Genomic DNA, 13697 nt, shown 5'->3' with positions numbered 1-13697 from the left:
TCCTCCATATTCTGTCTATATGTTTCAGTTTATGTAGTAATTGTGCATGGTGACGTCACATAGAGATGCACTATGTGAGATTGCTATTGGTGTTTCTACCCCTGCTGCCAACGTCCCCAAGGAGAGTCCTACCATGACAGAGGGAAGAATGGAAGTGGTGACCTCACACTGCTATGGGAGCCTGCTCATCAATCCTTCATCGCTTCATTCATTAACTCATTCATCCAGCAAATGCTTGCTGGTCCCTTCTGGGACAGGGACTGGGGCATTCAGGCTGTTCTGAGACATTCTTGGACTTGGTCGTTCCTGCACCTTGCAGTACCTGCCCTGCCCCAAGACCTCCAGCTAGTTTCTGGATTTCCAGAGCACCTACCGCTCTCAACAGCACTGTGGAGCACAGTTGACAGCTCCCTGGCGCTCAGCCTGAGCATCCTTAGACCCTGGAGCTCAGGGAGATCCCTGACCACTACTCAGATGAGAGGTCTCTGTCCCCAGAAGCTTCCAAAGCAGCAGCACTGGGAAACTCAAAGCCCCTGCATTTCTCACTGTCCAGATTTGAGCCTCACAGAGAGCTTCATGCCCACGTCCACATCTCTTTCCCACAGGCTGCAACGTGTTGCAATGAATCATTGGTAGGGTTAGGGCTGTGGGGGGTCCACTGGGTCAGGGCCAGTTCCTGGAAGTGGACAGTTGTCCTCTAGAAACAGTAATGGACATTCTGGTCTGGGACAATTCTATATTCTGTCAATTATGTTTTAAATGAGCACTGATTGGCCAATAGCAGGAAGTATAGGTGAGAGAACCAGACAGGAAGTAGAGGCGGGTCAAACAGGAGAATTCTGGGAAGAAGGAAGTTCCTTCGGGAGTCCTGCCCAGACACTGAAGAAGGAAGATGTAACCTATCCTGCCAAAAAAGGTACCAAGCCATGTGGCTAAATAGATAAGAATAATGGGTTAATATAAGTTATAAGAGTTAATAAGAAGCCTGAGCTAATGGGGCCAATCAGTTTATCATTAATATAGACCTCTGTGTAATTTCTTGGAGCTTTCCAGCTGTGGGAACTGGGCAGGACAGAAACCCCAACAAGCAGGCCCTTATGTTACAGACATTCCATTGCTCACAGTACCCCTGTGAGACGAAGGGTTAGCCTTTGTCTCTGTCAACCTATGTCTGGCCTCAGTCTGTGGGTTTGCTCTGACAGGCTCACACACCTAGGCAACACAGCCAGGCACAGCTGCAGAGGGAAAACACATCAGCCCCACCCCTAGAACATCCTAGACATAGGCCCAGCTGCATAGGGCCACACACAGGCCACTCCATTTCCTCCCTTCCCAGAAGCAAAGGACCCTGAGAGGGTAACTCTCATGTGTCTGTGTGGCTGAGCTACAGGCCCCCAGCACTGGTTCCCACATGAGGCTGGGTGTTACCGGGCAGGCCTTTTCAGGGTGAACCTCTATGTCCATAGACTCAAAGTAGATTTTCCTGCACAGTGCAGTGAGCCTCATCTTACCAGTTGAAGGGCCTGCCTCGTGTTGGTTCATTTCTGTGAAGAACTCTGAGTCCTCTAGACCCTGAATTAAAGCCCAGCTTTCAGGGCACTCCTGGGGTGATGTAAAACAGCATTGTGCCAGGCGGTGGTGGCACATGCCTTTAATACCTGTCCTTGGGAGGCAAAGGCAGGCAGATCTCTATGAGTTCAAGGTCAACCTGGTCTACAAAATGAGTTACAGAACAGCCAGGCTTGTTTCACTGAGAAACCCTGTCTCAGGAAGCAAAGCAAAGCAAACAAACAAACAACCAGCATTGTGAGGCTGAGCTTCCTGATTGACTTGATCCTGGGGCAGCCAAAGTGCTTCCGTGTCTTTCTTTTCCCCCATCAGCACCAAGCGGTGGTGGGTCCCCACCTTCTCGGATCCTACACAGACCATCTGAGTACTGGCTGCTCGTGGATGATGGTGTTCACAGGGACCCAGGGGAGACCCAGCAGAAGGTCTCCTTGATGCCAGAACTGTGAGTAGCTCAGATGCTATGTCTTCTAGGGAGGGAGGAGGCCGTCAGGGTACACACCCACCCAGCAGGACCCAGGACCTGATCTGATCTCGGCACATCACCTCTTTTTTTTCTTTTAAAGAAGATTTATTTATTTATTCGTTTATTTTATGTATATGAGTGCTCTACCTGCACGTATGCCTTTGTGCCAGGAGAGGGCATTATATTGCACTAGAGATGGTTGTGAGCCACCATGTGGTTGCTGGGAATTGAACTCAAGACCTCTGGAAGGGCAGCCTGTGCACTTAACCACTGAACCATCCCTCCAGTCCTACACATCACCTCTTAGGGGCCAACTCTTTACCGAGGAACCGCTTGCTGGATGATGATGAGGGACCTGACCCTGGCTTTATGTTAGAACTCTGACTGTGCCACCAACCTGCTCTGATCTAGGAGAAGGTCCTGAAGAAAGGACTAGAAGACTTCCCCTGCGCTCAGAGTGACCTCACCTTCATCTGTTGCTCACCTCAGACACCAAGCAAATCCTGTCAGACCTACTATGTGTGAGATCCACATACAGAGGCAAGGCCTGAACTCCAGCCAGCAGAGACACCTACTTCATAGAGCCAGCAGGGCTCAGCAGCCATCCAGCCACCCAGCACACCTGGGCCACCCGTGTCAGCTTGGCTGCTGCCTCCCATTGTCAAAGTGTCACAGAAACCCCTCCACAGGGCCTGGGGGTCGCTCGGACTCATGGGATCTGGGAGGTAACTAGCGTTCCCATTTGAGGTCCCATTCATGCAAAAGAGTACGGAGGCTGGACACAGCTAACGCTTGACTGGCTGCCTGCGGGCATCTCCTGAGCATCACTCAAGGGTGTCCAGCATCCAGGCAGGGGGCATCCTGAGCTGGGTTTTCTCAGAGGCTAGAACTGTAACCTTGGGTGACAGAGTACACTTGAGAGTATTTGGGAGCCTTGATTGACACAACTTCAGGCAGGACTGAAGGCCAAAAGGGGAGGGAAGGACCCACCCCTCTCCACAGAGTTACCCCACTGGGGCTCCGTGCAGCCCCACCCACACAATCAGCCCCTCCCACAGCCCTGCCACCCACAGAGAGCCACCTGTGCCTGAGTGACAACGCCCCGTTACCTCCTCCACTCCATCCTCCGGGGAGTGAATTTTGTGTCACTGTTCACTGTAGATGGTTGGAGTTTGCAAAGCCTGGCAGCCAACCCTATGAGAGTCCAACGGCCTGCACAGCCTACACCCTTTCTACACAGAAAGCAGAATGATTCCTCCCAAGCCCTATATCGAAGTCAGCCCCTGTGCAGAACTTCCTGTAAAGGGCAATTGTATGACTCTTCCGCCCCCACACTCCCAGAGTGACGGCAGTTCACCCCGGCAGCCTTTGACAAGATGGTTCCACACACTTCAACAGAGAAAACCAGAGTTGCTGGAGAAGGGTGGAGGTAGGAAGTTTGGACCTCTGCAGCCCCATCTAACCTTCAGGGCCTGCTCACTTGACTCCTGCTTTGGCAGAGGCCCCTGAGCCTGACTCCCGCTCAGGGCAGAGATCAATGATCACTTATCAATTCATCCACTGCTGATACAGAAAGGGTGTCTGCCACCTGAGACCCAAGCTCATGGAATCCACTTCACAGAGCCAGTCAGCCCCTCAGCAGCTATAGCCCACCCCGCCCTCTGTGCCCACCCCCTCCTCTCCACCCCCCCACCTTCGCCCCCAAGCCAATCTCATAGGGCTGGGCCCCACAGGCATCCATTACTGCCCCTGTCTGGGATGTGGCCCTGTGGTTCCTAGCCCCAGGCCTGGTCACTACAGTGTGTGGGATTGTTGGGCAGAGGACTTCCTCATTGGTTGGTATGCTGTGGGCTAGGCTGGGCGTTGGTAGCCCAGGTCTCGGAGACTTGCGGGGCAGTCTGAGAAGTTCTTTCCTAAGACACAAAGATCTCAAGGCCCTCATTGTAAGGCAGATGGGCGCCAACAGATGTCTCAGCTCTTTCTCCCATTTATTGCCTTCGATCTAGCAAGTCACCTTGTCAACCACAGGCATCTACTTCCATCCATAGCGGGTAGGTGACGGCCCACATCCCCTTAACTCCACCTTGCTTCGTCCTACCTCCCGTCATAGCTGCCTTCCTCAGCCCCAGGTACCCAGGCACCATGGCAGAGAGGGAATCAACGCAGTCCTCTGCCCGCTGACCCGCGCCCGGTTATAGGAGTTCCTGGGGCTTCGGTGACTCTGCCCCAGGGTGGCACCACACTCCCTCCAGTGGACATCAGTCAGGAGGGTCTGGATACCCAGAAGTCATAAAGAAAAGGTCTCAATACCTTTTCCTGTGAGATACTCCCGGCGACGGACCCAGATGGGCTGCTAGCACCTCTTCTAGGGCTGGAGAAATGAAGAGGAATTCCGAGGGAAAAGCCCAGCCCAGGAGCCCTGCACTCACCGCTCTGGGTTCCTGGAGCCCTCCACTCAGCGGGTCTGGCTGACTGACAATGTCTGCTTGCTCCCTGCCAGCTGGCTCTGCGGCAGTGTCTAGAGAACACAGCCACTGAGGCCCCAGCCTGATGCTTCCTGTTGTAAGTAAGCACCCAAGAGGAAGTAGGGTGACAGTGCTGCTCCTTGGCCCACATGTGGGTTTCACCCCAGCCCCCTGACAAGCGGGGAGTCAGAGAAGAAATACCGAGAGAGGGAGGAACCTGTAGGTGATGGCAAGCTTTGCAGCGAGAGAGGAGGGCCTCCTGCGGGAGGCAACGGTCATCGGTCATCTCGATGGCACTGGGAAGCTCTTGAACAAGTGTGTGGAAAAGAGGTAGGAACTCAGGGACCAGTGAGCAGAGGCTGACTGAGAGAGAGACCCAGTTACAAATGTACAGGCTGAGGCGGTAGCCTCCTGAAGGAAGCAGGTGAGTGAGAGGAAGGAGGCTGGGGGAAGGTTCCCGAGGGGGGATGGGTACAGAGCGATGTGTAGGGACTCATATCACAAAGTCCAGGGTGGACAAAACCCCACATGACAACTTGCAAGAGTAGAGGGGGCAAAAAGAGAGACCCGGAGTGGGAACCGTAACATAACATTTGAGATGTCGGCCATGTTGAGAAGACATTAGTCTTTTTCAGCGATGATGTTTTGTGGTTACTTCTCACTGTCTCCCTCTTAAGAGTTTGAAATGTTTGAGATGATATGATAACATTTCAGATTTTCTTCCTTGTGATCGGGGCAGAGGTTGGAGACGGGTGTGAATACAGGACCGACGTCCGTAAGCTGGCCCCAGTAACGGGGTGGGGGCCAAAGACCGCGGTGTTCACATTCTACCCTTTCTGCCTGTGATATAGCCGGTAGAATTTTCAAAGATAGAGCTGCATGAGGATAAAGCTGTTGAATGGGACAGTTTCAGCGTTGCTGGAAGTCCTGGGGATGATGGTTGCTAGGGTTACAAGAAGATGAAGCTAACAACCCTGAACTTTCATGTGTATTTTCTCACAGTTGAAAAAATGTGCGAAAGATGATATCAGACTAACTTAAAAAAAAGCGCTGGAAAGAAGGTGTCAAGGTTCACACCTGAGACCAGCATTTAGGAGGCTGAGGCGGAAGGACTGCTGTGAATTCAAGACCAGTCAGGCAATACTGTAAGAGCCTACCTCAAAGAGGATTGAAGAATAAAGCAAGGAATGGGAGATCTACGTATCCTTGTAGAAGATACTAATACTACCCAGAAAGATCAGGAAGGCCTAATCCAGAGGCCAGAGAGACAGCTCAGAGGGTAAAGGGCTGGCTGCACAGGATCAGGACCTGAGTTCGGCTCCCCAGAAGCCACATGCAAAGCTGGGTGTGACTGTGTGCATCTCTGACTCCAGAGCTGCGTGTGTAGACAGTAGGATCTTTGAGGCTCACTGGTCGGCCAATCTAGCTAATGGGTGAGCTCTAGATTCAGTCAAGAGACCCTGTCTCAAAAAATAAGATGGAGGCCCATTGTGGAAGACATCAGATACCCACCTCTGGCTTCCACTGCATGCATGCATGAGCAGGCTCTCTCACAAATGCACAAACACGGACACACTTCACATCACGCACACAGACCCCACGATCTTAGATCTTATGAAATACACAGTGAAAACTGACGTATGAGCTAACTGATGGAGCCACAGACCTGCAGGCCTCTTTAGCGAGGTGTCAGTGGCTGTTCCCGTCCCCGAAATCAATACCTGACAAGGAGAAATGAAAGGGAGCGAGGATTCATTCTGGCTCATGGGATGTGGCCACCTTGGTAGGGAAGGCTTGGGGGCAGGACAGGCTCCTGCCCGTGGTGTGTGTGGGGGATGAGAGCAGAGCTCACTGTGGCAGATGGGAAACTGAAGGGGAACGTAGCTTCAGTAGTTTGACTTTCCCTTTCTTTAAAAGAGGGCTTATGTTTTATTTTAAAATCAAATTTTATTTTGTTTTAAATTGTATTTATTTGGGGGCTGGAGAGATGGCTCAGCTTTAAGAGCACTGGCTGCTCTTCCAGAGGACCTGAGTTCAATTCCCAGCAGCCACATGGGGACTCACAACCATCTATAATGAGATCTGGTGCCCTCTTCTGGCCTGCAGACATACAGAACACTGTATACATAAGAAATACACAAATCTTTAAAAAATAATAAATTATGCTTATTTATCTATCTATTAATTTTGTTCTTGTTTTGAGACAGAATCTCTCTATTTAGCCCTGGCTGTCCTGAAACTCTAAGTAGACCAGTCTGGTCTCAAACTCAAAGAGATCTGCCTGCCTCCACCCCCGGAGTGCTGGGATTAAAGGTGTATATCACCATGCTCAGCTTTTTTCTTTTTATTGTGTTGGTCTGGATGTTTGTGTGTGGGTGCAGCTGGAGGTCAGAAGAAGGCGTTGGGTCCTACCTCAGCCCATGGGATGGTACTGCCCACCTTCATCTAGAAACTCCTTTACAGAAATACCCAAAGGACTATTTCACTAATTCTTCCAGTATTTCTTAATCCTTAATTTAGATGATATCAAAATTAACCATCATAAGTGTGACTTAGGAAGACAAGTTAAATAGAACGGAGATTGTGCTGTGAAATGTTTGAAGGAATATTCTCTCTAACTTGGACACAAATGTTGGGGAAATATTATTTTCAGGTGTGTGACTTTTGTTTACGCTGCATTTGTTTAACTCTGTGAAGCTGTGTCACTGTGCCTGTCTAAAACACCTGATGGTCTAATAAGGAGATGAACGGGTAATAGCGAGGCAGGAGCAAAGATAGGCGGGGCTGGCGGGCAGAGAGGATAAACAGAAGGGGAAAGCTGGGTGGAGAAGGAGCAAGAGAACAAAGGGAAGAGGACATCAGGGGCCAGCCACCTAGCCACACAGCAAGTCATGGAGGTATACAGAAATAGAGAAATAAGCCGGGTGGTGGTGGCGCACGCCTTTAATCCCAGCACTCGGGAGGCAGAGGCAGGCGGATCTCTGTGAGTTCGAGACCAGCCTGGTCTACAAGAGCTAGTTCCAGGACAGGCTCCAAAACCACAGAGAAACCCTGTCTCGAAAAACCAAAAAAAAAAAAAAAAAAAAAGAAATAGAGAAATATAAAGGCCCAGAGGCAAAAGGTTGTCGGGATAATATAAGTTAAGAAAAACTGGCAAGAAACAAGCCAAACATTCATAAGCAATAATAATCCTCCGTGTGTGTTATTTATTTAGGAGCTGGGTGGCGGGCCCCCTCAAAAAGCCAGAAGAGTAAAACTAACATACACAATAATGTTAAAATATTGGGGATCACTTGCTGAGCCACAAAGCTAGCCTCAGTGTAGTCCAAAACGCCGAAATAATGAGGAAGTCCAAATTAACTATGAAGGGAGACCATGAAAGGAGAAGGCGGGAACCCTGCCAAGCAGGAGAGAAACCCCCCAGTGAGAAACCCAGCACACCTCCACCATGGGCTAATAAGGGGGTCATAATGCTGGTCGCATGGTGCAGCTCAAAGCTGCAAGGGGCTGGGTGAGGGCTCAGCAGTTAAGAGCTTTGTCTGCTCTCGCAGGGGACTGGAGTTTGGTTCTCGACACCCACACCAGGCAACTCACAACCAGCTGTAACTCCAGCTCTAGGGGATTGAAGGCCCTTTTTTGACTTCCTCAAACATATGCATACTTTAGACTCAAATCTTTTATAAACCTTTTATGAAAAAAAAACACAATGGTGAGAGTCTTCTCAAAGGCAAGTTTCACAGCAAACAGGAGAAATAAGCTCACTTTATGCAAATAATCTGATCATCTGCTTCTTGGAAAGAAGTGTACAAGTAGCCGACCAATATGGAAAAATATTAAACATCACTAGACCATGGGGAAAATGCAAATCAAAGCTGCAGGAGAGGGCGGTCCTCTGGCCCCAGCGGAATGGCAGATGCCGTGAGGGGTTGGGAAAGGGGGGGCTCCTATGAACTTCTGGTAGGGATGCTGATTACCATGTCCAGTATGGAGAACCAGATTGAACTTCCTCAAAAAGCCACGAATAGAACTACCATCTGAACTGACATTCCCTGGGTAGATAGCTTAATGATAGGAAATTAGTGTGCTGAGGGACCTCTGCACTATCCATTACAGTCATAAAGCAGAATCAAACTGGGAATCCATTGGTGGATGAAAGGTGAAAAAATATATGGCACATAGAAGAGGATCCTACCATTTATAGGAACATTGATGATAAGTGAAATAAATCAGACAACACACACACACACACACACACATACACACACACAGAGCACCTCTTGTTTCTCAATTATACAGTGAAGCTTAAAAGTTGTTCTCGAAGTAGAGAGCAAATCTGGGCATGGGGACTTAAGCCTATAGTCCTATTAGTTGAGAGGCTAAGGCAGGAGGAGTGCCAAGCCAAGGAGGAGTGAGCTCCAGGCTAGCATGGGCTACAGCATGAGACTGTCTCAAACAAGCAAAACAAAAAAGGAAGTAAAGGGTAGAAGAGCAGTCAGCACAGGCCAGGGTGGGTGTGCGTGGGTGGGGAGAGGGTGACTATTACAGAGCTGGGCTGGTTCTCAGCACCCTGGGGGTGAAGGGTGTCTCTGTATCTCATTCGAAGTGGAAAAATATCCCTGCTGAGTAGACAACAAATGCTCAGTGTGTGGACTGCCACCCCCTATAGCAGCCATGACTCTTACCGTGTTCTGATAAAATGCCTGACAGAAAGCTACCTGAGGAGGAAGGGTTTGTTTCAGTTCACAGTTTAAGAAGGGACACGATCCGTCACGGCAAGGAAGGCACGGCGGCGGCGGCAGGAGTGTGAGCAGCTGGTTGCATGGCACCCATAGTCAGGAGGCAGAGATGAACGCTGGCACTCAGCTCGCTTTAATCTTTCCATTCGGTCCAGGGCTCCAGCTCATGGACTGGTGCCTCTTATGTCCAGGCTGGGTCTTCCTTCCTCAGCTAACGAGTCTGAAAAGCCACTCACAGACACGCTGCTGTGATTCGAGTGCAATTGTCCCCCCTGCCACCTGCAGACCCACTTATGTGAACAGTAGGTCCCTGGCTGGTGGCACTGTTTTGGGAGGTGATGGAGGTGGAACCCTGCTGGAGGAAGTGCATTACTGGATAGAGTTTGAGGGGTTTTAGCCCTGCCCTGTTTCCAGTTCACTCTCTCTGCTCTGTATTTGCAGCTGAGACGTTACCTCTCAGCTTCCCGCTCCAGCCCCCAGCCTTCCAGGCTTTCCCAACACCAAGGTCTCTCTTTCTAGACCCATAAGTCCAGCTGTCTTTTCATTCTACAAGTTGCCTTGGTCGTGGTGTTTATCACAGCAACAAATGGAATACATACACCCCCAAGTCTGTCTCCAAGGGTATTCTACATCCTGACAAGAAACATTAACTGTCACATCTATACAAAAACTGTCAAGAACAAAATTCACTAACAAAAATATCGCAATATAAACATTCACACTGGAAAGAGTGAAAGGGAAAAGAAAAACGGGAAATAGGAGAGACCAGTGGAAAATAGAATTCTAAGCCACAGAGCTCAGGCCAACCACCTCGATAATCACACAGTGTGCCAAGGGCTCGTAGCACCAACTTCAAGGCAGATATGGGTAGGTGGGACTTCAAAACATAGCCTGACTCATTACTTCCAATGTGAAGCCAGCCCTAAATGCGGTGATGTGGGCGGACTAAGAAGGAAAGGGCAGGAAGGGTTCACTTGCGAATCAAGGGGAAACGAGACTGGCATTCTGAACTGCACAGTTGAGGGCAAGAATAGCTGGTGAATGTGAAGGACTGGAAGGCGCTGAAATAACCCCAAGCTCCTGACAGGGCTTAAAGAATGGGTGAGCCTGTAGCAGAGACAGAATCGGGGAAGCAGCCCATTGAGGCAAAGCTGAGGACCGGCAGCAGCCGGTGGAGAAGAGAGTTCAACTTGACCTTGAGAACCTAGTATGGATGGCTAGGCAGGACTGTGGGGAAGAGTGTGGAAGGAGCACAGGTAGGGCCAGAGGAGATTCTGATGGCACAACAGGGGAGACATCCTCAGTTGTTTTGTCGTGCATGTGGGCGCATGCGTGCATGTACATTCACTTGCTTCCTCTGACTCTGCACAAAACCTACCTGTGTATTTAACACGCAGCCTGCTTTCAAAGCTGGAAACCAAAACCCATTCACACTTTTCTATGTGAAAGTCTGGCAAGTACAGGAAGCAATTCATCTACAACACCAGACGTGCCCATGCCTAGAGGAAAACATAGTGTGGGAGGACCAGGAAGCTACCAGCCTCTCACTTCACAGTGAGAAAACAGAGGCCAGAGATGCCCAGCTGGGCACCGGGCTCAAGCAGTTAACGGGTGAGCCGCTGGACTTTTGGTTGTATTTGGTCCAAATTGGGAGGGCGATGTGGTCCCAGAGAGCAAGACCATGCTTCCATCCTGCAAAGATGCTGAGATGCAGCACCATTTCTTTGCCATTCCTGAACTACTCCAAGAAGGAGTCAGGTCCTGAGGCTGGAGGGGTGGGCAGGGCGGGAGTTAGATTCTGGGAGCTGGCTTCCCCTTTTGTAGACCCACAAGTTCCATCCACGTCCCTTTCACCCACACCTGAAGGAGACTAAGCTCATCAGCGGTGGGTGAGGTCTCTCCCCGGTACAGAGGGCAAGCAATGGGTCCTAGAGAACACTGAGCTGTGCTAAGAGACAAGTAGGTCAGTAGCAGGTCATGGCATAGTGAGTGGGAACCCAGAGGACACTCCAGGCCTGGTGGGCAAGAGTTAGAAGGAAGCCAAGAAGAGAGATGGGCTGTAGATCAGTGGGCAGAGTGCTTGCCTAGCATCCCCGGAACCTTAGGTTCAACCCCAGCATTATGCCAGGAGTGGTGCTACATGTCTGTAATCCCAGTAGTTGGAAGATGAAGACAGGAAGGTCAGAAGTTCAAGACTATCCTCAGCTATATCAGATTCCTAATTTTTTTTTTTTTTTAAAAAAGCCTGTATTCCTTTAATCCCAGCACTCAGGAGGCAGAGGCAGCTCTGAGTTTGAGGTCAGCCTGGTCTACAGAGTAAGTTCCAGGATAGCCAGGGATACAAAGAGTATTTCCAAACAAACAAGACAGAAAGAAGAGGATGTGAGGACTCAGAAGACAGGGAGCACGTTATGTGCCATTCTTCCTTTTGCCCATCCAAGCACTGCCATGTGCTCCCCAGCTCTACTTCCATCAGTTACCACGATGAAGCTGGTGGCTCTTGGTGAAAGTCGGATTCTGGGGAGTGGTGCTGCACTTGATTCTGCTGGGATGCTGGAGGGCCAATCTGATAGGTCAGTGAGGGGTGGGAGCTGCCCCTAGGCACCAGTAAGGGCCAGCAGAGAGAGAAGGGAGGAAGAACTGAGGCAGGGTGCACATTGTATTAATACACCCTGGGAGTATGCTCAGAAGTGGCTCGTAGACCGTCCCCAGCCCTGGGCCTCCCTGGGCCTCGCTGGGCCTCCCAGCTGACCTGTTCAAGTTTCCCTCTGGCCCAACTCCGGTCTTTTGATGCCCTGCCCCCATCTTTGCCTCTTCCTTTTTGACTCCTTCCCCTAAGAGACTTCCTTTTGCAGCATAGATTGAGCCCTGGCCACCTCTGCGGTGAATCAGGGGTGGGAGGTGGAGCTGGCAGAGGAGGAGGTGAGAGGAGGCGGCGGCAGGCGAGAGCTCTGAGAGAAACACAGGAAACCTGTGGGCAACAGGCAGTGTCCCGGGCTCGCTCTTGCTTGGTCCTTTGGAACCACACAAGCAGGCACAAGGGATCCCAAGCCCTCCCAGAGCAGGGTAGCCAGGTATGGGCGCAGGAAGGAGAGAAGCAGGGTTGTTCCCCTTGCCCTCCCAGTCCTGACCACGATGGCTCCTCATCCAATCACTTCCTCCAGAGCAGTTTCTCCTTTGTCTTCCTCTTTGTGGAAAGGAGCCGAAGAAGTCAAATCCTTGCTTCTGTGAGTCACCAAAAGATGTCACAGGATTTAAGAGGGGCAGGACTTTGGCCCTCCTAGGACTGTTGACCCAAATTTGCTTCCTATCCCTCCTTAGACAGACTGATCTACAGGCTGGACTATGTGGACATTATTTTGAGAATCATTTTACAGACCTTCCTAGGGGTGAGGGAAATGTGGTTCTGAGTCAGAAGAGGTTGAGCAAGGAAAAAAAGTTAAGCAAGTATCAACTCTAGAGGAAAACCAGAAAGTCGTACACAAAACTATAATTAGTTTAGCTCAACACCGAACAACATTTGTGTGATCAGAACAATAAAAGGGCTAAGAATTCATTAAAGCCAGGCATGGTGGCACATGCCTTAGTCCCAGCACTCGGGAAGCAGAGGCAGGCAGAGCTATGTGAGTTCGAGGCCAGCCTGGTCTACAAAGTGAGTCCCAGGACATCCAGGGCTACACAGAGAAACCCTGCCTCAAAAAACAAAACAAAACAATAAAATAAAAAGTAAAAAAAAAAAAAAACCTATAGGACTATGTGGGGTAGAGGGAACAGGGAGGGACTGATATTTTCAATACCAAAACGTGAAGGCAAAACTACCTTCCCAGTAGTGCAATCCCCTGCACTCCAAAGGCCATGCTATGGGACGGGCAGAGGTTCATAGGTCAGATGTAAGGCACCTAGCCCCAACCCAGGCCCCACCTGGGTGAGACCTCTGCTTGCCCTGTGTCACTTCTCTTTCCAGATCTTACCAAACCACCATTTCCTGCTCAGTGTGTGGTTTCCACCGATGTTGGAACAAAACTACTGACATCCCCAGGAGAATGTCAGCAGAAGGCCCGGGCTGCACACATCCAAGCAAATGTGTTCTCACCCTGATTTCTGTACTCACGTTTCTCTGGGTCCTTTTTTCTGCTCTTCACTGTCTGTTGAGGGTCACACTGGCTGAGGTAGCATCAGGACACAGTAGGGCCTACAAGCTGTGGCCAGACCCTCAAGATTCCCCATGCCTTTCCTTCTCTGAGCCTCAGTTTCCCTTAAGTGTCAGCGTTTGAGGACAGCTGGGGGCATGTGACAGGGTCCTGCAAAAGGCCTGGCTCACAGAGCAGATGCTCAGAACAGGTGAGGCTGTAAGCAATCAAAACAGGGGAGTGGGTGCAGCTCAGTGGGTAGAGAGTGTTTAGGGGATGCGTGAGGTCCCAGGTACCATCCCTCACTCTGTGTGGATGAAATTCAGTCCTAGTG

At 50.4% G+C, this 13697-nt stretch overlaps 1 protein-coding gene across 1 annotated transcript in view; it reads right to left on the bottom strand.

Annotated features, from left to right (window-relative positions):
- Positions 1–4636, bottom strand: part of Itgb2 (integrin subunit beta 2) — a 29462-nt gene extending 24826 nt beyond the window's left edge. Inside the window, exon 1 of the mRNA XM_057751946.1 lies at positions 4462–4636. The gene's annotated coding sequence lies outside the window, so the exon portion shown is untranslated. The remainder of the gene's footprint in view (positions 1–4461) is intronic.
- Positions 4637–13697: the final 9061 nt, after the last annotated feature.

The sequence above is a fragment of the Chionomys nivalis genome, chromosome 19, assembly GCF_950005125.1.
Source record: "Chionomys nivalis chromosome 19, mChiNiv1.1, whole genome shotgun sequence".
Taxonomy (NCBI): Eukaryota; Metazoa; Chordata; class Mammalia; order Rodentia; family Cricetidae; genus Chionomys; species Chionomys nivalis.
This window is presented reverse-complemented; position numbering and strand designations above follow the sequence as displayed.